We start from the raw sequence: 26,384 nt of genomic DNA, 5'->3' as shown, positions 1-26,384 counted from the left end.
ACTAAGCCAGAAATGCCAGCTGGGACCTGACATTCCCCAACCGCCTGCTCAGAGGAACATCGCAGGAGAGCAGAGCTGCATCACGGGGTGGACGTGCCACCCGTGGTGAACACACAGCCACATCCGAGAATGCGGGTTCATTTCAGAGGCAGAGGAGCTTAGGAAACAACAACTGTCACCCTCTTGGAGGCCACTCAGCATGAACTTTGATAGTGATTTATAACCATGTATCTTCTAAGAAACACAATGAACATAGCATCCTTTGGACAGAATAAACACTTGATAAAGCTCTTCCCTGGGGAATAGCTGAACGGCTTCCAGGAGGCTGTTTGCCTGGGCCAGGATTTGGGCTTGGGAATGACAATGCTCTTACACAAAGGCTGCTCAGAGGGTGACAAGAGAAAAATGCCTAACCTTTTCTCGACACTTTCTCTTTTTTTGAGAATGGGGTATACAGAGAGCACAATAAACAGATAGGAAAGAAGATTTTTCTGGGGAGCAAATATACTGATTTGGAGAGTGGGGGGGTGGGAGGGGTACTGAGTATAACCCCAACCATGAATATTGGGAGGAGGGGAGTATCTAACAAGTAGCACCTCTAATGGAAATAAAGCTGTGAAATGGTTTCTCATTATCAACAAGTTATAAAAAAAATAATAATAAAAAATTAAAAAAAAAACTGGTACCTTTGTTTTCCCAAGCAATACGAAGGATGTAGGGGAGAAAAACTAGATTGCTTCTTTGTGTATTATCCCCATCGCAGAGGCTTGCTCTGAGAGCCCAACTAAAGACATAACCATGAAATCAGAATCTCTGCCGTTTTTCCCCAATACAATAACAAGAAATCTTCATGTGTGAGGTTAATGGTATGAGAAGAAAAGGAAAGAGAATCAAGCAGCAGGGCCTCCCTCCTGGCTATCCAAGAAGCTTTTGTATACTCATCCTCCAAAAACAAAATAATAAAAACAAGAGAGTAGATGAAGCACAAACTACATTGGCTAGTGTTTCACTTACATCATGCAAGAGCAGTCTACACATGGCAACTCTGGACCTAGTCACTAAGCCCCTGGGCAGCAGACCAATGCAGTCTCCTGCCTGCAGTCTCCTAAGAATGTGGGATCGGTCAATGAATGAGAAGGAATTAAGAGGTTATGAAAAAAAGAACCCAAAAGTCAACTCTGAAGTAAGATACTTCCCTGTTGCCCCAAACACACCCAGAGTCCCTCCCTTCATTTCCTCTTCTTGCTTGTTGCCCCAGGAGGTGGACCAGCAAGGACTGTATAACATCTCTCTTGCCCCCAGTCTTCTACTTGGATTTAGTCCATGGGAGATATGAGGAGGAGACCATGGAACAGGAGAATGAGGATGGCCATTTATTCCCCCAGCTCCCTCCCTGCCAGAGCACCACAGGTACTAGTATGCTGTGTCCCCTCCAAGAGGCCCCAGCCCCAGATGGTGGCCCTCTACATGTTCTTGTACCTAGATCCTCCCCTTGCCCAGCTATTGTGGGGCCCTGGTGACTGCACCACCCTCACTGGTTATCTACACCTGGCCCACACCTTTGTAAAGAGTCCCACTATAAAACTCTCTTTAGTCACCCAGCTGGGGCAGCCATATGTCTTCTGCTGGGACCTGAGTGGTATTTTCCAAAGGGAAAGACGAAGCAGCTTAATAAGAAGAAAGAGTGGGAAGGCAAGGAAACAGAGGGTACTCTCTTCTTCCTCTGCCCTTTCTCAATAAATCTTATTTATAAAGCATTTGTTTCTAGTGTTCTCTTAACATTTTTGTTTGTTTGTTTGTTTGTTTGTTTGTGTTGGAGGGTATTTTGTTCATTTTTTTAAATTGATTTCAGAGAGAAGAAGGGAGGAGGAGAGATACAAACATCAATGATGAGAGAGAATCATCAATCAGCTGCTTCCTGCACCCCCTCTACTGGGGATAGAACCTGCAACCCTAGCATGTGCCCCACTAGGAATTGAACCATGACTTCCTGGTTTGTGGGTTGATGTTCAACCACTGAGTCACACTAGCTGGGCACTTAGCGCTCTTCAGAAGGGCAATCACAATGGAGAAATGATAGAGCCCAAACAAGAATCCAGACTCCTGACTCTCCAACAAAGTACTAATAAATCCAGTACCTGTCCTCCAGAACATGCATGTGTACCCCTCCTTCTTCTCACCCCTCTATGTCCAATCTCCAGTGTAGACAGGGGAAACAGTGGTCTCCACCTCCTGAATATCCCCCCCTCTTGTGAAGGAAAACTAAAAGCAATTTGTGTTCAATCCTTTATTTTTTGGCCAAGCACTCTGAAATACATGGTCATTTTATCCTCTCAAAAATCTGTCAGGTAGATGTGTTTATTATCTTTATCCTATGCAAAGGAGAAGGCCTTGAAGAGGTGAGGCATCATGGCTGAGATGGCACATCTAGGAGCAGTCAGCATGAGGGCTCAAGCCCAGCTTTCAGTTGCCTAGTTTGGGTTTGTCACTACAGTTGACCCTTGAACAACATGGGTTTGAACTGCACAGGCCCACTTATACGGGAGCAGTTCAAAACCCCATTGTTCAAAAGTCAGCTGCATGGTTGGGAGTCTGCGTATGTGGAGGGGAAGCTGTAGTTCTTGCGTGGAAGGTCAGCACCCCTAAACACCCAAGTTGTTCAAGGGCCAAATGTTCACAGCTGCCACAAATTCAGGATAATTAACTTCTCCTGCCTCTTTGACTACACCTCACTTTTATCCATTTAAACTAATTTTGAATTTCTGAATACTTCTTTATAAATGGGGATCCATTTTGAATCGTGGTCCCATGCTCCAATTGACTGGCCATCCTCCCAGGTAAATTTCACCCATGAATTTAATGTTCACACTTAGATTTAATTATATACATGCAACAAATTCTAAGTGAAGCCAACACTTCACTTAGAAAATCTGTGTTACCCAAATGTTGTAGGCAGAATGATAAAAGGTCAACTAAAACAGCTGGATTTAATTCAAAAGACAGTATATGAACTAAACTATCAACCAAGCAAAAAACTCAGCTCCTTTGTTCCACAAAGAGTTGTGTCATGGAAACAAATGGCTTTTTCTCAACAAACGTATAACTCAAAGAGTGTGTACTTCTCCTATTTTTATACACTTACACAACAGTCCCAGGGGTTTGAAATGGGCATTTTAACAATCTACTCAGGATTAGTCTGAAGAAAATATTTGGTATAATAAAAACTTCCAGCTATTCCCAAATTATATAAAATTATGTTATTTTTCTAAGGCCACATGAAAGTATAATGAGAGACTTCACAATTACTTAACTCTGAAGGAAAGAAAGCCAACTTTTCCACCAGTAGACTGCTTCATGAATGCAGTGGTGGCTAATCTCCTTTCACAGCCCAGAGCACAAATCACTCTTGACCTATCTAAAGAAATAGAAATGTACTATTTCCAAAGACACTTACAAAATAAAATCTAGCAAGGAGCCTGACATAAAATGTTTGTGTATGTGAGGGGGTGTGTCTCGTTTTTGCTAATTTGAATAAATCTCCCATAAATTAGTAACTTTAACAAGCATAGCAACCCAGACAAGGGTGTGACTCCCACAAAACTCTTGCTTCTCTCCTTCAATAGTCTCTATGTATGTGGCTGAAGATTTTCTTCAGAAAAGTCACTTGTAGCTTTGGGCAAGTACTCTGCCTTTTCTTATCCCAGCTCCTCGAAACACCCAGAAATGAGACTATTTAAGACTCCTTGCTATTTAAAAAGCCACTTCATCCAGTGTGAAAATTAGCTTTGAGGGATACTTTCTTCCCTTCCCAACTCATTGGACCAAGATAAAGCACAGAGTGCAATCTGCAGTTCACTTCACATGCCCTTCCATCAGAACAGACATCAAATGTGATCTTAATGTCCTACTGTGGAGTGCATCCCTTTGTAAGCTGTTAGAATGCAGCCTACTAGTCATACATACGCTCACACACAATCTGATGCTTCCATTTTAGGCTCTTCAACACAAGAGGGTTTCCATATACAGCTGGGCCACAAATCCATATTTATTACTCCATGTGCCCCGCTCATACTAAGCATCTCTAAAGCTTACTCTGACTATTCTGTCAGTTTGCACAATGTGATCTGTAAATAATTCTGTCCTGTGATTAATCTTAAAGGCAGGCCAGTTTTTCTTATTCCACACCTATCTGAATGACAGTTTTAAATTCAGTAATACATTAACTTCTTAATGACAATGAATTATTATTCATTGTTGAAAGCTATTGTGGACTCATTGGTTCCTTCTCTCCCACTTCAGTTGGCTTCTTGGACTACAAAAGATCTGTGAAACACAATCCATGTAGAATTGCTCAATGCCCCAAACATGTCAGTTACTAGTGTCACTGCTCTGAAGAATGCTGATGTCCTGGAAAATAGTTACTGAACACTGCACTGTCAGGACCGTCAAGGGCCCTCGTGGTCCATTTCTTTTCTTTTCTTTTCTTTTTTTATTAAGGTATTATATGTGTACATATCTTATCCTGAAAGAAAGGCAGAAAGTACACCTCACCACTGCCTCCTCTTCTAGGCTTCCAAGGAAAAGAAGAAATTCCAAAGGCAGTTATAAACACTATGGTATTTAAAGTTGTACAATGAATATATTTGTTTTATCCTGCCAGGGCCTCTGATGACTGTATTTGGAGATATTGCCAAACCATCAGAAGTCTACATCTGTAGCCTTTAATTAATAAAGGCTCGAGCCAAATGACCCTGCCCTGCCCTCTGGATTGGCCAGCACCCAGAGAAAGAACGGCAAAGAACAAACCCGAGTCTCACAGAGCTCAATTATAACTCAAGGACTGTACTTTGAAGGCCCACTAGTTTAGGCCGATAGTTTAAAATATGGAATCTCGGCATCACCAAAGCTGAACTTGGGCTACTTCTACATAAACTTGGATATAGAACCAGATTTTTCAATGAGAACTTTTCAACACACAAGCACATCATCAACCCACACCTGAAAAAAATTAGCAGCACTGAGATAAAAATGATTTAATAACACTGAGCCAAAATACAATCCATGTGTTGTCCACGTTCCAGGCTACATACTGTAAAATACATGTATTCTGCCTTCTGCGCATTTTCTTCCACTTAAATTGGAACCCTGACCCTCAAACTGAGTGGCTCTACTACCAAAATCACCATAACTCCCTCTCCTTTAAAGTCTGTCTTTTGAGGGTAAGGGTTGGGGATATTTACCTCTTTACACCCTGCGTGCTTCTGGCAGAAAGTAGTCATTTTTTAAAATAGCATAGAAATTAACTGAATTTAATCTCACCAACTGTGAGCGGAAACAGAATAGTTATAGTAACCAGGACTATTAATAACAATTTACCCAGTTAAGTTTTTGTTTTTTTGTTTTGTTTTTTTTTTAAGGGAATGAGAGGCAAGATGCTTGAAAATGCACTTTGTTAAAAATATCTGGAAGATCATCTAGTGCTAGGTGTCTCCAAGTGATAACACCCTCCTGGGAAAGTACCTGATAATGCTTCCAAGGTTACTCAAAGGTAGGCGAGCATTTTTTTGAAAAATCCATTGTATCATGGAATATCCATGGCAAACAGCTGTGTGTTAAAAACTAGCATCAGTTGGTTCTACAATCTTCTGAGTTTACTAAGAGCCATTAAAATGTATACTTTAAAATGGTGAATTTTATGGTATAATAAGTATATCTTAATTTTTAAAAAAATTAAAAACTAACATCAGTATAGTGTGAAGAATAGAAAGTTTACATAAATTTTTATGCCAAAACTTTCCCAGGGGATGACTCTGAGCCAATCTGTCCAACCTCCCCCATCTTTTTCTTCTCCAGTGAACTTCACTCTCTTTTGCCTCTGGGTGTGTTTCAGAGAAGATAAGAAGTCCTGAACTCCCTCACTTCACAAGGAGGGGAAAGTGACTTGTTCCAGGATTCTGCAGGTTGACAACTAATTAGGAAGAAGATGGACTATACTCTACTAAGGTTTCCTGACTGTGCAGAGCTTCTGATCTTCAGTCCTCACAACTTTCGTTTTATAAAACACTTCTCCAACGCATAAAAGTTATAAATATTTATTAAATTCAGAAAAAAACAGATTTTCAAAATTGCTAAAATTTAAACATTTTAATATATTTCTTTCCCCTCTCCTTTTCTAGGCAAATGGACTTTTTCTGTTCTTGTTCTAAAACTGAATGATGCTGTGTTGTTATTTTTCACTCAACATATTGTGATAATTATTCCAAGATACTAATTATTCTTCAGAAATGATTAATAATGATTGTCTGAAAAACTTGTGATAAACATCCCTGAAGAAAAATCCTGGCCTGAATTTCTACTTTCTTATAAGAACATCATGGAAATGCAATTAGGTGGACGAGTTACAAGAGCTCTGACGCGTCATATGGTTTGTCCCACTGATGCATGCATCAAGGTTCTTCTTAACCTCTCCCTTTTTTTAATTAACACTACACTTTTTTTAATACCTATAATTTGGGAGACAAAAATAAATCTTTGTTTTAATTTACATCTTTATTTATAAAGCTTGTTTCCTACTTGGTCACTTGTATTTCTTCTATGAACTTGCCTTTTTTTAAATTTTTTATTCGAGGAACAGTTTCTTTCTTATTGATCTCTTAGAACAATTTAGTTTCTAAAATAAAATTAATCCTTGGTTACAAATATTTCCCCAAGCCCTATCCGGTTTGGCTCAGCGGACAGAGCGTCAGCCACTGGACTGAAGGGTCCTGGGTTCAATTCCCATTAAGTGCACATGCCCGGATTGCAGACTCTATCCCCAGTAGGGGCATGCAGGAGGCAGCCAGTCAATGATTCTCTCTCATAATTGATATTTCTATCACTCTCTCCCTCTCCTTTCCTCTCTCAAGTCAATAAAAATATTTTTTGAAAAATACTTGCCCAACTTGTCATCTTCTTTTCATCTATTGACAAAATTTGGTCATAAATTTAAAATTTGTATTAATTCACCTGTGCTTTCTTTTGTGATTTCTTTCATTGGTTTATGTTTCTAAAAAGGCCCAGAGATATATTTTATTCTAGATTTTATTAATTTATGTTTTACATTGAACTAATCTTCTATATTCTTATGCATGGTGTGCAGTGATTTTGTTTAATCCCCCAAAACTTTTTTTCCCAAAATCATTCTATGTTAAAACTATGGAGTGTTTGATCCAAACATGTGGTTTTTCATATCCCCTAATAGTCTCCCAAATGGTGATCAATAAAATATATGGAACCTACCAACTCTCCAAAAGCAGCTTACCGATATTCCTTCTGTTGCCTCTTCCTCAACGTCCCTACCCAGCTAGCAGATCAACCTTTCCTTTACTCATTGCACATTTAGAGAACTCTGCAAAACAGCAGAGAAAATAAGCCAGAATGTTAAAGACTAGAGGCCCAAAGCACGAAATTCATGCAAGAATAGGTCACAACCCACAGGTTGAGAACCACTGCTATAGAGCCTCAGACCATAGGAAAACACAGATATTTACATTACGATTCATTAACAGTAGCAAAATTACAGTTATGAAGTAGCAACAAAAATAATTTTATGGTTGGGGGTCACCACAACATGAGAAACTGTATTAAAGGGTCACGGCATTAGAAAGGTTGAGAACCAATGCCTTAGTGGATAGAGTGTTGGCCTGCGGACTGAAGGGTCCTGGGTTCAATTCCAGTCAAGGGCAGAGGCCCAGATTGTGGACTTGATCCCTAGTGTGTGATGTGCAAGAGGCAATTGCTCAATGATTCTCTATTATCACTGATGTTTCTATCTCTCTCTTCCTCTCCCTTCCTCTCTGTAATCAATAAAAAGTATATTTTTTTAAAATGAAAGGATAATGAACTACAGTGTGACATAGCTATGATAACTTGGGAAGCCAGGGCAAGCCTTTCTAAGAAGGTGCATTTATGCCATACCTGAATATTCAAAAATCTAGCCACAGGAAAATTAGAAGGAAATAGCATTTCAGGCAGTGAACCAGCTGACAAAGAGGTCAAAGTGGCTGGCATGTTGGAGGTACAAGAAGGCCAAGTGGCCAAGTTAGATCAGTGGTAGGGAAAGAGGTAGGTGAAAGTGTAGGAGCCTTAGCTACAGAGACTAAGTCATATGGGGTGTAGTATTTCAGGAACCAGTTTAAGTTTTATTCTACAGCTTTGGAGAATTTCAACGAGGAAATTAAAATGGCTTGGTTTTCGCTAATTAAAGAATGTATTGTAAGGACAAGCTAATAGGGTAGTTCAGAAATCCAAACAAAAGATAATAGTAGTTTGGACCAAAATGATAGGAGACATGATGGAGAAGAGCGGAAGGATTCAGGATCTATCTGGAGATGAATGGGAAGTGGGTGGTAGGGGAGGAGATTATATAGGGATAACGCCTAGATTTTTGGCTTGAGTAGCTGGAGTGATGGAGGCCCTAGATTCTTAAAGAAGTTCATTCAGTGTGCAATGCTTAGTCATTCCAACCAGAAGCACTTTTTGTACACCTACAAGGTCTCCTGAGAATTGATGTGGAGGATACACATCCACATGAAATAGAAGATATAACTTGTGTCCTACATTCTCTAGGCCTCCAACAAAAGCAAGGATATGGCCATGAATGAAGTCCTTATGCTAATTGATGAGTCAGTGCAGACTGCAAACCAGAGCTCTAATTTCATTTCCTATTAAATAGAGCTCCTTATATAAAAGATATGAGCCATTTTAGCCTCTCAGTTAGACACACACACACACACACACACACACACACACACACACCCCTAATTATTTATATTTATAAACGGCAACATTTCTACATGCACCCTTCCTTAGAGAAAACTGGGACTTGATATAATATTATCTGGGATGCAAAACAATGTCATAATAACATCTTAAGAAGAACTCTTCAGAATAAAAATCCACCCACAGATTTTTTTAACAATGATTATTTCACATAATAAAAAGCATGAATGTAAGCATTCCCCATTTTTCAGTTACACGTCATCATAAACCGCTATTTTACAAATGCACGGGGTGGGACATCAGGGGGTGCACTTTGAAAAGCCCTCTGAAGGCCTCAGTAAACCAGTAAATACTCCCCGTGGATGGAATGGCTCATGGGGCCCTCCCTCTGGGGAAGCAACCAATTAAATTTACGGTGCAGGAAAAGGCCCAGGGTGGATCTGAAAGGCCATTTTCAACCTCATTTCATGTTCATTAGGAGATGATCTACAGGCAGGTGTGTGGTGTGGAGAGGGACAGCAGATGTGAGGGGACTCTCTGAAGCCAGCCACACCAAGGACAGAGATCCGCACATGGTCACTTGGCTGAAGATAAGGGATTTTATTAGTATTTTCCTTCTTGGAATGTTGTACAGCAATAAAAACCATTCACTGTATCTCTCACAAAGCATGGGCCTAAGAGAGGAAAAGGGGAGATAATACTTTTTTCCTATTATTTACTCTGTATTCAAACACTACTTCAAATGAGTTGAGTGAAAGCTATAGTGGTCTTCTTTCAAGGTTAACACGTTAAGCACCCAACCCGTTTTGTCTTCTGGACGGAAAGTATAGTGTTAATATGTCAAGATCTTTATTTTATTTTATTTTTTGCTTTTACTCATGTGGCTTCTTTATTTTATTTTATTTTATTTTATTTTATTTTATTTATTTTTTGCCTTTACTCATGTGGCTCCTCTAATATTAATTATCTTTTGAGGGAGAGGAATTAAGTGCTGGAGGGAAGGAGCAAATGCTGCTCCAATTAAGAGAAGCTGTGATCTAGGCTGTCTCACCAAGTACACGGGCATTTGAACTGCAGAACAGTTTTTGAGTCAATATCACCCCAATATTTCAAACAGTGACATGAGGAATACCAAGGAGGCCATGTACATGGTTCCATGTCTGCCTAGTAAGCATGAAATTATGACAGGATCTTGAGGAGGGACAATGTCATGGAAAAAAAGAGTTAGTGAATCCGCTGGGTGGAGTGGTTATCGAGCTAGGAGAGATTTTTAGACGTTCACTGTTCCTGTAGCATCTGAGAGTTCATTAAGATGAAAACTCAACTTAAGAGAAACATTTCCCTTTTTGGAAAGGAAGAGAAAGAGCACAACTGAAAACACTAACACACACAAGCAAGCCAAACCTATGCATTGTTCACATTTTTTAAATCCTCTCTTGGGAGGAAATGTTGATGTTGAACATAAAACATAGTACCTGCTGAGGGTCTCATTATTAGCATGAATACCACCCAGCAAGGATCTTAAAACTAATCATTTCCAAAAGGCTAATTTGGGAGCATTCAACAGCCACACCACAGAGAGATGCATTAGGAAACCATTTGGGCTCTCACTTCCTCTAGAAGCATAAAAAAAATAAATTTTAATTCAGCTTTTTTTAAAAGCTGGAACATTTACTAGTAGAGGGAGAAAGAAGCCCCTTTGTATTCAACGCTCAGGGAACTCTGAGGAGAGGACTATGAAATGCCCTTGCTCTTTTAGATTTGACCTCGTTAGTCCAAAGCAACCAATGATGCACATTGGGCATTCACATGTGCTGTCCAAAGACAGGAGCAACATCGGGCACCCACCAATTGATGTCAAGACAATTCCTTAGTCCATTAAAGAGTTGCCCCCTTATTTGTTTCATTAATTTAAATTTTGCACCCTAATTTATTTTGCTTGATGGCCATATTTCCCTAGCATTTAAACCAGTAATAACAGGCATGCAACAGAGTGGTAATGGAGCAGACTGCCCCTTCCACTTTGCCCACTAGTTTTTTAGAAAAAGCAATGAATATCCTGAGTATCAAACAAAAAGGCCTTTTTCCTTACTCTTAAGTACTTTGTTTATGGAAAATCCGCCTTCTTCCTGAAGAAGACAACACACTCTTTGCTCAGAAGTATTATATAAGGAATGATTCTACTAGATGGTCAGCCTTTAGCAAAACATGTACTTTTGGGTTTTCTTATTAATTCTGCAGTGATCCATCTTTATGAGTATCATGATGCATTTGCAAAATGGTTGGCTGGAAGAGGATAAAACGAACTGGAGTGTTGGATTAAAACCGTAACCCTCACTTCATTAGACCTTGTTCTAATCAAAGGAAGAAAAAAATAGCAGTACATTCTCAATAGGTTTCCTGGGAAACTCACCCAAAAATAGGAAGTATTATCAATCCCCAGTAAGTATTTAACAATAGTCCTTGATCTCAGGACCTTGAACACAGTAGAGTTCAAAGAAATGAAGTTAATCAGGAAATATCACACACACAAAATTTATGCATATAACTGTGAGGGTTCGGAGCTAGACACCCCAAGATGGGGATTGTTTTGAGCTAAAGGGCAAGTTTAACTGTGGGTTCAGGAGAAACGAGTCTCTTTGCTGCCATTAAAATGTTCAACCTTGAACAGTCACATAAATATGGGTCATAACTCCCTTTATGTGCAATAATAGTCAAACTAGAAAAACTCAAAAGTGCCTTCTATTTCTATAATGATGTAAATCTTTAATATCTACATTTACACAAAGCCACCTCTAATTAAAGCTTGGTTTTCACCACAATGCAAGTGGGGGCAGGAGGGGGCAGAATCAAGTACCTTTACCATGAAAGTGACTAAAGTATTATTTTAAGTTTGTCCCACATCATCTTAGGCAACTATCAAAGTAATGCTTTAAAAATTATTTTAATAGCAAGAGAATATATTCATAAAATATTAGAAGAGAAAGTAAGCAGCATGAACAAATGATACCAGTTCAAAATCTATTGATACATACAGAACAGACATGTAATATTAACAATACAATATTTTTGGTGGCAATACCAGTGATTTTTCTCTTATCCTTCTCTATATTTCCTAATTTGGTACACTTGAATGTATTTTTAAATCAAAAGTTATAATAATAAATAGCATTTCAAAATTATTCTAATAGGGCTTACAAAGCTTCAGTTGAACAAAGTAATCTGGCTGCCTTCAACTTCTTCCTAAATTCATTCAGAAGCCAAGCATATTACCAATAGAGGCTATCTTAAAAAACTTCGTCAAGACACAGGTTGTCACTATTTTTCCAAGGCCCATAGACATCTAAGCTGCCTTACCCCATCTATCCTCATTAGATCAGACACTAAACCATGCCTCTTTCCTCTCCCATTAAACTTAACCATTGTGCAACTGAGGCCCCTTTTGGTCCAGCCCATGGGGAAGATGTTTGAGGGTAATGGAGCTTCATGGACCCCTAATATTAACCCTTGGCCACTGCCATCTCTTCTGTTGATAGCTCCAACCTCTACTGGTCTACTATCATGATACTAACTTAGCTTATCCAGGATGGGATTAATCATTCAAAGTGCAGTCACATAGTCAAGGAATATAATAGGACATACTTCCTCTTTAAATCAGCTATGATTCCACAATTATTTGTTGATGACTGCAATGACAAAAACACCTAAATAATTCAGGTATTCAATATCTAAATGCCTCATTCTGCAACCAATTCCTGGGAGGACCTAAATTAAAAGATGGCATGGGGCCCAGCTGGCATGGCTCAGTGGTTGAGCATCAACCTAGTAACCAGGAGGTCATGGTTTGATTCTCGGTCGGGGCATATGCATGGGTTGCGGGCTTGATTCCCAGTATGATGAGTGCAGGAGGCGGCCAATCGATGATTCTAACTCATCATTAATGTTTCTATCTCTCTCTTCCTCTTCTTTCCTTTCAGAAGTCAATTTAAAAATAAAAAGATGGCATGGGAAATGAGAGAGCACCACTCAGGTGGGAAGGGATGTTTCGCCCAGCAGAACACTGAGGGCTATGGCCCACCTCTGCCCAGAATGAAGCCGAGCAGCAGCTGGGGAAGCAGGAGGTCTGTCTGTCTGCTCACAGTTCCTTCTGAGTCTGCTTTCACAGTGGGACTTCCTTATTTGTTTGGAGTATTGTAAATTCCCAGAATGTCGGGCACACCCATGCTCACATGGAAGTACAAAAACACGCTGCAAAGCCAAATCTGAACGGTTCCCTGGCTATTAGTTGGAGGCCATCCATCAGATAAGGTTCGGTTTTCTTTTACATGTTTAATATGGCACCCTCTCAAAAGAGATAAGAGTGCTTTAATGAAAATCTTCTTGCCAGCTTTAAAAGTGAGCACTCGAACCAGATAGGAAGTGGCTGTAAAGTTGCTTTGCACAGAAAGTATGAAAATAAGTAGTAAACAGAAACCAGATTTTCTTAAATTCTACACTGCTTTGTTACCGCTCAAGTGAATGTGCTGCCTTAGGTCATGTTTGTCTGGGTTATGATCACACGCAAAACCTCGGCCAGAATTGCATTGCTCACCAATATTTTATTCGTGTGGCTTTTCAAGAAAATGCAAAATGATCTTTATGTTTATTAGGAAGACAGAAAAAGCTTTCCTACTTTGGAAAATGCTTAATTACCTAGGTGAGAAGTAAGCTGCATACTCAGAAATAAAAAACAGATCCTCTCGGTGGGGGGGGGGGGGGGATGGTTGTCCTAATTATACATGAATGATCTAATTAAACTGTCATTCACAATTCATTAAAGCTATTAATAAATTGTAAGGGGGGGGAGAGGATATGATAGTTAAATTTACAGGACCTTTAAAACCTTTTAAACATAAAGACAGCCAAGCACTGGTGGTGAACTTTGAGTACCTGATCTCTAGACCTCACTTAGGTAAGGATCATTCAACACCTCTTCTGAAGGCTCCAGGCCCCCGTCCACTCATTTACAAATGAGGAAACTGAGGTCTGCTAAAGTTCAGTGACTTGCCCAAGTTTACATCCTCTCATTTTCCCAGCACGTATACACGGTTGCCACACTTCCTGAATTGCATGTGCTTCTTGGTTCCAAACAGAACATGGGAGCATGACTTGCTGCTGCCAGTGCAGAGGAGGGTGAGGAATCCTGAAGCGATGCTCAGAACAGATATTAGAAGGAAAGTGAACCGATGCAGAGGAGAGAGCACCAAACACTGAGGTGGTAAAATCTCCAGAAAAACAGCCACGGAGCTCGCTGACAGCGCGTGAAAAGAGAAGCATCAGGAACCAAGCAAACAGAAAATGTCTATTACCCTTGATATGGCTAGAAAAACAGAGTTCCTAGGAGTTTCAAGGTGGTTAAGATGTCCTTATTACTAACTTATCTATTACCAGAAGAAATTTTTCACTTAAAACAAGATAGTAACATAACCACCAACCAGCCAGGAGAACTATCGCTATGTCAGTAAAGGGTTTAGAATAAGCAGAACAAATGTCTTATCTAGGTGTAGGAATCATGTATTTTCTTCTTCTTAAGTTTCCACATTTTAAGGGAACCCCAAAATTACCTGGGTAAAGGAAACCCCATCAAAGCAGGCCATGCTGCAGTGAGGGCCTGATCCCCAGCCCTCGCATACAAACCCTGGGCATACGAATCCATGCACTCCACCACAAGACTCCTGAAAAGCTAGTCTCTTAAAATGACCCAGAATCAAATGAGGGAAAACAGAGCACGCTCTGCATTGGTATCCACGGGATGCATTTCACACATTAGCATCATAGTTAAGATAACTTTTCAAGTTCTTTAGGAAGAGGAAGAAAATAAAGATAAAAATTTTGAACAACAAATACATAATTATCAACAAGTGAATCTAAAAACCAAGGGAATTAAAAAAAAAATCTGATGAACAATATTAACTGGTGAATATAATAGAATCAGAGGTATGGAAGGGGTGTGGACTGACGATTCTCGGGGGGGAAAGGAAGGTAGGGGGTGCAGGAAGAGACTGAACAGAAACTGTGCACCTATGGATGAGGACAATAGGGGGTGGGGAAAGGGCAGAGGGTGGGGTACGAACCTGGTGGAGGGGTGCGATGAAGGGGGGGTAAAAAGAGGAACCTTTGTAATAATATGAACAATAAAGATTTGTTTAAAAAAGAAAGAAAAATTAAGTTAAAAAATAAATAAGTAAAGTTCCTTGCTAAAGAAATTGCTGGCCCCACACTTGGAGCACAGTGATTGAAGCCCCGGCTCTCAGGACAGACAGATTCAGGCACGAGGACCAGCTGTGTGGCTTGGAGCAAGTTGCCTAATCTCTGCTGTCACTTTCACCATTTGCAAAATGGAGATAAGCATGCCTAGCTCACAGGGTGTATTTTGCAGATAAGGCACATGTAAAGCCCTTAGCAGACTGCTTGTCGCAAAGTGAAATTCTGTGACTATGTTATGATAAATAAACCCCAAAGCTGTTCACTAAGTAGCCCCATCTCCCATCTCTGCCCAGAGGCTGGCCATACTTCAGGCTGTGCCCATCTCCACGTTCCCCCAACAAGCAATGCTCTTGCAGGCTTCCAGGCTTTTTACTCCTAGCCCCTTTTCCCTCATGCCCTACTCTGCCTGGCCAAGTCTCCCTCATTTTTGTCCTTTAAGTTGGCCAACTCCCCTGAGGCCAGTTGGCCGTTCCATCTATGTCTATTATGTGATTACATTTGGATTATGGTTACTTATGTAGCAAGGAAGAAATTTATTTATTGGAATGGAGAGGATGGAGGGGAGGGGAGACAAGGCCAGCCTGTACAGGCTACTTCCATGAGGCGGTGGGCTTAGTACCAGGACCCACTTCACAGAAACACAAACTTTGGGAAAGGTCTCAATGTGAAAGGAAGGGAGGAAAAGATGCAAAGAGCATGAGATGCGCCTCTGCCCTGTGCTCAAGATGTCCCCATATCTTTTGAGTTACTAAACCTCACAAAGAGCCAAACATGGTTGAGTATGTGTGTGTGCATGTGCATGTGTGTGTGTGCATGTGTGTGTGCCCACAGAGAGAAGCAAGATCAAGTGTGTGCCATGAGGATGTTCTGAAAGGGTTCTGAAATGGCTAAAGCACTAGCCTCACATTCAGACTAAGTTTTACCCAAATGTCAGAATGGCAGAAGTTTCCATGTACTACATGACTTGTTAATGTTTATGTGTCCACTCATTTCCGGGTTACACTACTCCCTTGTGAAGTTCTCATGCTGGGGAAATTGTACATGACCAGGCATTCAAATCACCTGGGAATAGTATTAAAATGCACATTCAGATTCCACAGTGCTGGGGTGGAGCCTGAGATTCTGCTTGTCTAGCCAGGTGGCAAGTGATGCTATGAGATCATGTGAGCAGTGTGCAGAGTAAGAGCCACACTGCCTGAGTTCACAGCCTGTCTCTGCCACTTCATGGCTATGTGACCTGGAGCAAGATACTTCACCTCTCTGGGCCTTCTTCCTCCTTCATCCCCCATAAAAGTACCTACTCCTAGGATAGTTACTGAGGATCAATGAGTGAATATGTGGGAACATGTCTAGAAGAGTATATAGCAAAGAGAAAGTGCTAGATGTTATTATTAATATATATTTCTGACTACCTCCCTCCACCAATAAGAGTAGTAATTGAAAAAGCAGAAATGGCCCTGACAGGTTTGGCTCAGTGGATAGAGCTTCGGCCTGCAGACTGAAGGGTCCCAAGTTTGATTCGGTTGCGGCACATCCCCAGCAGGCGGTGTGCAAGAGGCAGCTGATGGATATTTCTCTCTCATCGATGTTTCTAACTCTCTATCCCTTTCCCTTCTTCTCTGTAAAAAAAACACAAACAATAAAATATATTTTTAAAAGAAAAAGTAGAAATCAACGTTTTTAATGAAATTACTTCTTAATAAATTGAGAATATGAATCAAGTAGAATGCACACTAAAATTCTCAGATGTACCTCATCAGTTTAAAATGACTAGTTTTAAATTCTGCTCATGTAATAAAACATGTAATAAAACATGGGCAGAATTTGAAACTAGTCATTTTAAACTGATAAGGAGGTACAACCAATATCTTCCATCTCTCAAAATTTCAGACTTGGCTTTCACTCACTGTCCCAACTCAAGGACACAACTGCTGGTACTCATTGGCCAGGAGGCCATTCACCCTTTTTTAGCCAAAGAGAGACTAAGGCCTGATAGGGGGCTACCTAAGAAGGCAGGGATCAGAGAGCTGGGGATGAAGGAGGGCCTGGAGTTAAAAGTCTGGGGCAGGGTTCAGCCAGGAGGGCAGCCTCAGCCACACAGGCTCCAGCCTTCCTTAGTGCTGGGTCAGGCCTCCAGTTGCAAGAATCAGCACAGAATCCTGGCAAGTGGGTTGAGCACAGCAAAAAGAATGATGGCCCTTACTATTTACTGAGCATCCATTGTGCAGTAAATAGGAGCCTTAGTCATCCTATTCATCCTGATGGTAACCCTAAAGGTTACATTTTATTACCCCATGTGCAGCCTAGGATGCCTCCCAGCATCGTTTGGGAGGCTTACTCATTACCCATCCTTCAAATGAATAATCCCATAGCAGCTGACCCTGGAACCTTAGGGCACAGAGAGGCCAAGCAGGAGGCGGGAGGTAGGCCGTCAGGGCACTGTTCCTCAGTGGGAACCAAAGCAGAACTCAAATTCTGAAATTCAGGCGTGACCCTGGGATCAAGGCAGGAGCCTGAGGTCAGCATGGACCACACTCCAGGTCAGCAGCAGTGCAAACCACTCAAGCCTAAAGCCGCAGGCTGGGCAGGGCCACCACCGCTCTCTCACCCCAGGTCACAGCCCTGGGAGTGGGGAGGTGAGCTACAGGAGGGAAAGCCTATTACTCCATCTTGAGTGCAGGAGCAGAGGGGGGGGAGGAGGGAGTGCTACCAGATCCAGAGGTGGGAACTTCACTATATTTTTAAAAAAAAACATTAAGAGAGTTACATGCAAATTCTCTTTAAGAGCAGGAAACGTTTCCATATGTTCTGTATGCTTTACTCATATTCAAACTCAAAGCTCCACCTTGGTTCAGAATCCTAGTCTCTGCCTCCCTCCTGAATTCCAATTCCCTGCACTCTGGTTTTTGTCTTGAACCCTAGGCAGAAACTACCCTCAGAAAAGATCCCAGCTTCATACCCCACCTGGCGTCCTCTCCCCACCACTGCTTCTCCCTGTGCTTTAAACCTTACAGATGCACCTTCCTATTTAAAAATTTTGCCATATCTGGGTTAAACAACATGCTGCGATGTTCTCACCGGGCGCCTTTCCTGAAATGATGCTCCCATCAAGCGATCCCATAAGCGATCCCATCAAGCACAGAGCCATGTGTTGGTCAGCTCTAGACTCATCACCAAACGCTCAGTTCCCTACGAAAGGAATCGCGCATTTCAGGCAACTACAGCATTCCCTGTCTGCAGTAGGTTGCGCCTGCTGGCATCTTCTCTGCACTGTTTCCTTCTTGATTGGCTCCTGTCCCTCCTTCACACCAGAGCGCCGTCACTACATGACTCAGGAAAACACGTTACAACATACTTGGAGCCCTCCTCGGAAATCCTCACGGGCAGCCCCGTGTCCAGCAAAGCTTCCCCATCACGCACACCTCCCCTCCCAGGGCCACCGGCTGCACCCCACTGTCATCCATGCCACATCCTGCTTATTTCAATATCTGCCTTCTCATGAATTAAAAACATCTGTACAGATACACAAGAAAATGTTTAAAAGCTGTTATCTCAACGGAGGGGATGGGGAAAGGGAAGGCAGCCTTTCCCCCTCAGCTCTGTGCTATTTGAAATATGTTGCCACGTGTGTGCAATGCACTCAGTTTTCACTCAATGCTTTTTATAAAAGCACCAGTTAACATGTACAAATATGTGTACGCACAGGAATAGTCACTGCAATGTTCTCATGGCTGGGGAAAAGGGTGGAAAATAATAGGTAGAACCTGGAAACATCTAAGTCAATCAAGATGGTCTGGGTGCAATAAATCAGATTATATCTATTAACTGATACTGGGCAGCTACGAAAAATGCCTTGTTGTAATTGGAAACAACCACGATATTTTTTTTTAATAGTTTATAAAGCAACTCTTTTAATTTGGGGGGGAGGGGAAAAAAAGTACATTCTTTATGTAGGACTAAAAGCACTATGGGGCAAGATTTATAACCTCCATCTTCACATCCACCTATGCTGTGTGAGACACATCCATAAAGTAAGACTGCTGAACATAACCAACCTTTACCGGGATCGCCTTCATTCACTTACTTTAATCAATGGTCACTGCTAAAGATGTTTGGACCTTTCACAAACATCTCCAGAGTCAGTTTACAAGTTATACAAGACAAATTAGCCTCTGGGCCTTACAGTTTACTCACTCATCCGTTTAACTAAAATGGTATGATAGGTAGTCAACCTCTTTAAGGAAAGCCCATCCGTTCTCAGTCCACGGCTGGAATGAGCCCCTCACTTGGACACCAGAGAAGAAGTTCCCTTGAGGAGAGTGAACTCTGAGGCCCTCCATCCCATGGAACCTCATGATTTCCCACATTTGGTTTATGGGAAAGGGCTTATCTCAAAAAGGCATCAGGTCCAAAAGATCTGAATGATTTCAAAGTTTACATTTCAAAATTCCCTAAATAAGCTCCTTCGGGATTCTCTGGATCAGTCAGCACCACACACAGCAGGGCTACTGATGCAGGCCAACGGGTGCACTGCTTCCAGGCTTTCTACTACAAAGAGTGCTCCCGCCCCTCCTTCTAGCTACCTGCCCAAGGGCATTCTCTGGCCATTAGGATAACCATGAGGGCACAAAAAGATAAAACTCAACTATGTCCGTTAAAAAAGCCTCATGGCAAGGATGAAATTGGGTAATATCTGTATTTTGTATTTCTCTGTTCCACGTAATAATGTGTGTGGGGGAGGGGAAGGGGGGAAAGTATGCCTAAAGATGTATTGATTCAAAGCAGAAAATATATTCATTTTTGTATTTGAGAAGTTTTTGTGGTGATGTTGTTTCAACATTTGCATTGGGGAAGGACATGATCTAACAATTCTACCAAAAAAACAGAGAAGAACCCTTTCCTAGAGCTTTCCAGTATATGTCAAATCCAACACAAAAATAAAAACAGCACAGAGGATATTGTTTTATAAGAAATTCTCTCTCCTGTCCCCCACCATTTAGTCACTGTAGAACAAAAATATCAATAGTACACAAATAATAAAAAAGAAACCAAGTATATTCACAGTAATCAAATATGCCTTTATACCAAGTTTATTATGTTTTCAAATCATTAACTTAGAACAGTTAGGAAATTGGCAGAAATTAAGATTGCAGAAAAAATTAAATTAAGTTTCAGCTTTAATAAAGTTATTCTTTAAGTTGCTTATCAAATTTCAACACAAAATAGTCACTGTGCATTTAACTTCCTGTTTCCCAAATTCAGTTTACCATGCTAAATCAGAAATGTGTCTAAAATGCAGCATGTATTTCATTCCATCTATTGCTTAATAATTCATAGGTAAGTGCCTAAGAAGCCCATTAATAAATAATGAGCAAAAACAAAATATTAGATGCCATGCTAGCGATTCAAACCAAAAGACAAGAATGAGACTGGGAAAACATGAAGAGCATTTCCAAATGGGGAAAGCAGAGAAATAATAAGTATATTTTAAAGAACCCCATCAAAAAGAACAATTCTATAGAGAGAGGTTTTAATAAACATGAAAAAATGTTTGTAACTTGGAATATGGACAAAATCATACACTTCCTTAGCAGCTGCCTCACGCGAGTTCCCAAGTACATCACCTCAGTGAAGGCTACCAGGCGGAGGTCACTAAAGGTGGGTTAGAAGAGGCAGAGCTCTCCTCAGCCGCTGCCCAGGGAATTCCCCCAGCCTGTCTGATCTGTGCTCTCTGGGCAGCTCAGCCCTAGAGGTGGAGGGCGGGGGTCTTTTTTCCTTTTTTTACAATCCTCAACACGGGAAATTTTTCCCATTGCTTTTCAGAGGGAGTCGAGAGAGGGAAGGAGGGAGGGAGAGAGAGGGATGGAGGGGGAGAAAAGAAAGAGACAGAAAGACAGAGAGAAACATCTATGTAAGAGAGACACATCGACTGGTTGCCTCCAGCATGCTCTCTGACCAGGAGATGGGGAGCAAACCTGCAACCCAGGTGCATGCCCTTGACCAGGAATCAAACCCTCGACCCTGAAGTCTAACCACTTAGCTGCAGGCCCGGTGTATTTTGACAAGGTCTTGAGATGCTTCTGATGTGCATCAAAGTGCAAGAACCCCTAATTATTTCTGGCCGTCTCTCCACAAAATTATCTCTGAGTGTTTATGGCTAATTCTATGTTTGTGGTATTAAAAAATTATAATTTTAATTTTTTTAAATTAAAAATTAAATTAAAAATTTTAATTTTTTGTGCTCTGAAAATTGTTGAGTGTTTTCAGGGCAATATCTAAAAGCAGGCACAGATGAGTTGAGGAAGCTGCTTGGAGGAAAGGAGCGCCTCTCCTTCGCCTTCCGCAGGAGGAGTCTGTGGGAGGCCAGGGAGCTTTGCAGAAGGCACTTCCAAAGGGGAGGAGCCAGACTGAGAACCTGCTGGCCCCGCCAGGCACTGAATGCCAGCACACCTAACCCGGTGGCAGGCCTTCTTTTCTTTCTTCAAACAAAAACAAAAAACAAAATATGAGCAGATGGTTCCTGTGTGTGAAGTAAAATAATCCTCTTAAGGCAGTTAATCTGCCTGTGTTTGAACAGATAATAAATACTGTGGCTATCAAAACGAACGAAGTAAACAGAATACAGCTGGCTGGCAGTAAGAGCGAACCAAGACACAACGGCAGTGAGCCCCTGCTCCACTGACCTGGCTCCCTACCTGCTGCGGGACAGGCCTTCCCTGAAAACCCACGTTGGCTCTTAGCATTTTTCCACATACTCACTTGTTAGAGAAACCACCAAGTAAAGTGTTCTCTCTCACTGTCAAAATATCCAACTCTCTATTCTCATCAAACTCAAACATCCGGACACAAATGTTTTGTACCCCATTTAACCGAGTGGCACAGAGCATTATGCTTTCTTCCAGAACAAGGTTTAAGATGTCTTTGAGGAAGCCCACAATGAACTTGGTCTCATTTCTTTTATCACCTTAGTGTAGCACGTGACCTTGAAAAGTTGGGTTGCTTCCTTTGCTTGCATCTGATACCAGCAAATGGTACCATCGTCGTAGAGACAGGGTTCAGCTGGGTTTCCATGGAAGAGGCACTGTAACCCGATGTCCACCCTCTCCCAACAGGTATTTTGCCTTTCTTTTTCTTCCTAATGCATTCAGCGCAGCCACATGCCAAGTGGTTTTAGAGAATTCCGGTTAACAGGAAGTCATCTTCCTTTTGGTTCCATTAAGTGTAAAAAAGTATGGTGTCTAATGGGTGTCAGCTCGGTCACAGTGCTACCGCCGTCATAGGGCTTACGGAGCAGAACTGAGAGCACTTGCATGTTCAGACCTGTATTTCAGAAGCATCCTGATGCTCACACGATACCCAGAGTCAGGCTCAATAACACTATTGAGCACACCAACTATGTGACTTCCCCCAAGACAGAATTTCCTAGGCAGTTTAACAGCAATTCTAATAAACTCAGGCTGGCACTGAAGAAAGCCTATCATATTTCAAAAACTGCTAGCGTTAAAAGGACACAAAATTAGGATCCCAGAGTGTGGAGAGCGGCCACAGTGTTTGGACAGATCCAAGCCTTGAACTAATAAGACGACACAGTCCTCTCGTGGCCACGTGCAAGTCCCAGCTTGGAGGGCAAAGCCCTCCCAGCATGACTATAGCCAACAGCTGTAGTTGTAAGCTTGAACCTAAGGTCCGAACACGTGGTCCCACGTGCCTGAGGGATACGGGCTTGATAAGAGTTCAGGTGCACGTAATTGAGTTGGATCAAAAACCACGAGAACGTTGTAAACATCTTGGCCACACCCTTACTTTGCCTCATGGCATCTGGCAATAAAATAAAGACACAGCTTGTAGTGCGTGGCGCTGTCTCTCTCCATCAGAGGGGGCAGTGTCCCACCGAGACCCAGCTTTCTTCTCTTGTCTGTCTTTTCTAATCCTTCACCGCCCCCACTCAGGGTCACTGAACCTGGCTGAGCTGGCACGGCACATAAGGCGCTCTGGGGCTGAGTATGCCGTGGCCGTGCCAGCCCGCCACATCAGAGTTGCAAAAGGCTTTCAAGATCCTCTACCTCAAACCCCTCATTTATTGCAGACACTTAAACTGAGGCCCAGTGCGATTAAGAGAGCATATTAAATCCGGAGCAAGCTAATGGCAAAACCAGGCCTGGTAACAAGGTCTCTTAGTTCTTGCCACAGTGCTATTAAGCTGACAAAATGTCCCCGTCATTCCTGTGTTAACCACCAACCCAAAAACAGAGTCCTTCTAAGGAAGGCAATAGTGGTGTCCGGAGAAAACTCCATATTAGCACTCTGGGAAATAGGCTCAATTTTCATTAAGTGTGCTCCTGACCATTGCATGATTTCTGTTACGGCAGGTCTCTCCTGCATAACCACATTATAACAACTGGCCTGCTAATAAGGCTGAAATGGTAAAGAATCAGGCATAACACACTTTACACTATCAACGCTGAAAATGTTCAAATGCCACAGCGATTGCTTCAAAGTATTGGGGAGCGTGGGGGGAGTGAGAAGCAGCTTTATAGAATCTTTACTCCTTACTGAAGTCAAAGAAAAGCACTTTTATACTGTTTCCATTCATATACAAAACGAATTTGAGTTACTAAGTAATCCTATGTAATAAAGAAGGAATATGCAAATTGACCATCACTCCACCACAAATATGGCAGTACCCACAGCAGAGGTGGGGTTTCCAAAACACAAGATGGTTGCACCCATATGGGAGGCCAAGTTCCCTTTAATGAGCAATCAGCAGGGACCTGAGGCTGCACCATCCCCCATGGGGCTGGACAGGGGACCTCAGGCACACACACTGCTTGGCAGTGCTTGATGGGGGACCTCAGGCTGTGCTCCCTGCCCAGCATCAGGCCAGGGGACCTGAGGCTGCAACCCCACCTGGTGAGGCTTGACAAGAGTGGGACCAGCCAGGTCTGGATCTAGCCCAATTTGGGGGGGGGGGGGGGGGGGGGGGGGGGGCGGGTGCCAGCCAGGTCTGGGTCTAGCATGATTTTGAGGCGCCCATGCATGGGCAGGGACTTAACTCTGGGTCCCGTGGTGCACCCCAGACCATGACAGGAGGAAGATTTTCATATACATTTTACTAATTTTTTTTTTTCATCTCTGACACTTCTATTATAGAGAAGGAGCAAAGAGCAATATTAAAATATTTCCTCTATTTAATCCCCTTTTAATATGCACAAATTTTGAAATAACAGCAAATTCTATTCATGTGAAATTTGGTCAATAATTTGAGAATTGTGCTCCATAATCCTGATAAAGACTAAATGAATTTGTTAGAAGTTTGACTCGCATAAATATGAAAGGATTAAAATAAGTATTTCACTTGCCTACTTGGCAGATAAATTTTATGGACTTATCTCAACTTTTTTTAAAGGTATGATAAACGTTTAGATTTCCAGCCTCCTTAAGCCTGAACCTTTAGATGTACATGAATAAAGGAAGTGCTCTCTAGTAATAAGTTTGCCTAAAATATTCAGTAAACTTTCTGTCTTAGATTTGTCCAGAATCCTCACCACAGAAAGCTATGGACACACTAACAACAGGTAATCCCTGCTTCCCCTCAGAACCGAGAGGGGATGCTGCCCTTCTGAGGACCACTCCACAGCGGCCTTCCGTGGGTCCATGAATAAGCCGCACCATGATAAATAATAAATTCCATGCGAAATATTTTTATTCCTTTTTTTTTCACCAAAGGCTCTCATTTTTTATTATTAAATAGTAGCAATCATCTATGTATTGAGAACTTGCTGTTTATCAGGCCTTGTTCTGATGTGCTTTTCTGGGCTAATTTAACCCTCTCAACAACCTTATAAAAGTAGGCAATACTACCATTACATAGAAACCCATTATTCCACCTGAAACTTACTGGACTTAAAAACTGAATGGGATACAGGTGGATCACATAAAAAATGCTCATATTAAGACACTTTAATATGGCACTTCATGATTATATGGTACAGCCTACAAATAAAAAAAATTGGAAAATATATAAATAAAATGTAGCATTTAAAAAAAAATAATAAACTGAATGGGAAATGTATAGTCCAAAGACATAGAATTTGAAGATAACTGCTAAGGAAATTTTTTTTTATTTATGCAAATTTCAATCCCTACTCCCCTGCCATGGCCCTGTCATGACCTTATTATACACGGCAAACATCCAGTTTCCTTTCTCGTGTGCCTGGAATGTGAGAAGAGCTGAGAAAATAGTTTCAAACTCGAAAAGATTCATGCTTTCCTTTTAGTACAAGGACCACTTACTTCCAAAGCCGTACATCCTATGAAAAGATCGATTTCTAGGGCAGACATTGTAGCTCTCTTGGATTAGCACTGCTCAGTCTCTTCTCAGCATTCTAAATTCCCGTTTCTGCCTCTCCCAATCCCATGGAGAATGCAGAGCCCCAGGAAGGAGGAGGAAGGAAAACATCCTCTTACCCAACTCTCAGCCCATGGAGGACAGCGTGTGCACACTCCCTGCAGGTGTGGAAGTGACGGGGACCAACTGTCTGCAATGCAACATGCATTCAACTGTGTTCAACATGAAATGAGACCCCTCTTCCTCCACGCCCACTGCTGGGCACCAGGGACACACTGCCTCTTTCCCTAAAGACAGCAGCAAACAGAGTAATGAAACACCTGAATTACACGACAGGAACTGGGTGAAAGAGGAGAATGGTACAAGGAGTCATACAGGGAGGCATCGCTTACTTGGAGTTTTGAAATAGGAACAGACCATTCTCCAGTGGCCTGAGAAGATGTGCAGAGAGGATAGCGTAGGGATCGATCATACCCAGGTATGATAACGTTCCAATGCAGAACTTTGGATAAGGCTAACAGCCTAATAATCTTGGAAGAGTACAGCTGGGGACAGGGTGACAGAAATAAATGCTGCAGCGTAAAAATAAAATAATAATGATAATAATATCCACAACAGGTAAGGTGCCTGTCTCTGTCCCCTGGGCCCTGCATCGTGTAACTATCTGCTCCACACACAGGAACGGGCAGAGTCACTCTTGCATGGGAAGCAATTACTGAGAAATGGATGCTCTGGTGGCGGAGGAGAGCGTAGGGAATTTGCTTGTTCTTTTCCAACTAGGTCAGGTTCACAGAGGCGATGGGATTCCATGAGGAACTTGAATGAAAGAAAGATCAGGTATCCGTAAGCTGAAGAGGTAAGGAAGGAGGAGGTTGGAGGCATCAGGGAGCCCACCTTATTTCATAGGGTTTAGGCTGTCCCCTCCATCAGAGGACGGGAGAGGAGCAGCTTACCTGGGTCCTGCACCCATGAGAGGGAGCCAGCTGTGGCTGCCAGTGGCCACGTCCAATCAGAATGAGAGGGCAGGATT

General features: G+C 41.9%; 1 protein-coding gene across 1 annotated transcript in view; it reads right to left on the bottom strand.

Moving 5' to 3' along the window:
• The window catches only part of GNAQ (G protein subunit alpha q), a 255,115-nt gene that overhangs the window by 159,131 nt on the left and 69,600 nt on the right, over positions 1–26,384 (bottom strand). The window lies entirely within an intron of this gene.

This window comes from Pipistrellus kuhlii, unplaced genomic scaffold, assembly GCF_014108245.1.
Source record: "Pipistrellus kuhlii isolate mPipKuh1 unplaced genomic scaffold, mPipKuh1.p scaffold_m20_p_12, whole genome shotgun sequence".
Lineage (NCBI taxonomy): Eukaryota > Metazoa > Chordata > Mammalia > Chiroptera > Vespertilionidae > Pipistrellus > Pipistrellus kuhlii.
The sequence above is the reverse complement of the archived record's forward strand: the minus strand, read 5'-3'. Positions and strand labels throughout refer to the sequence as shown.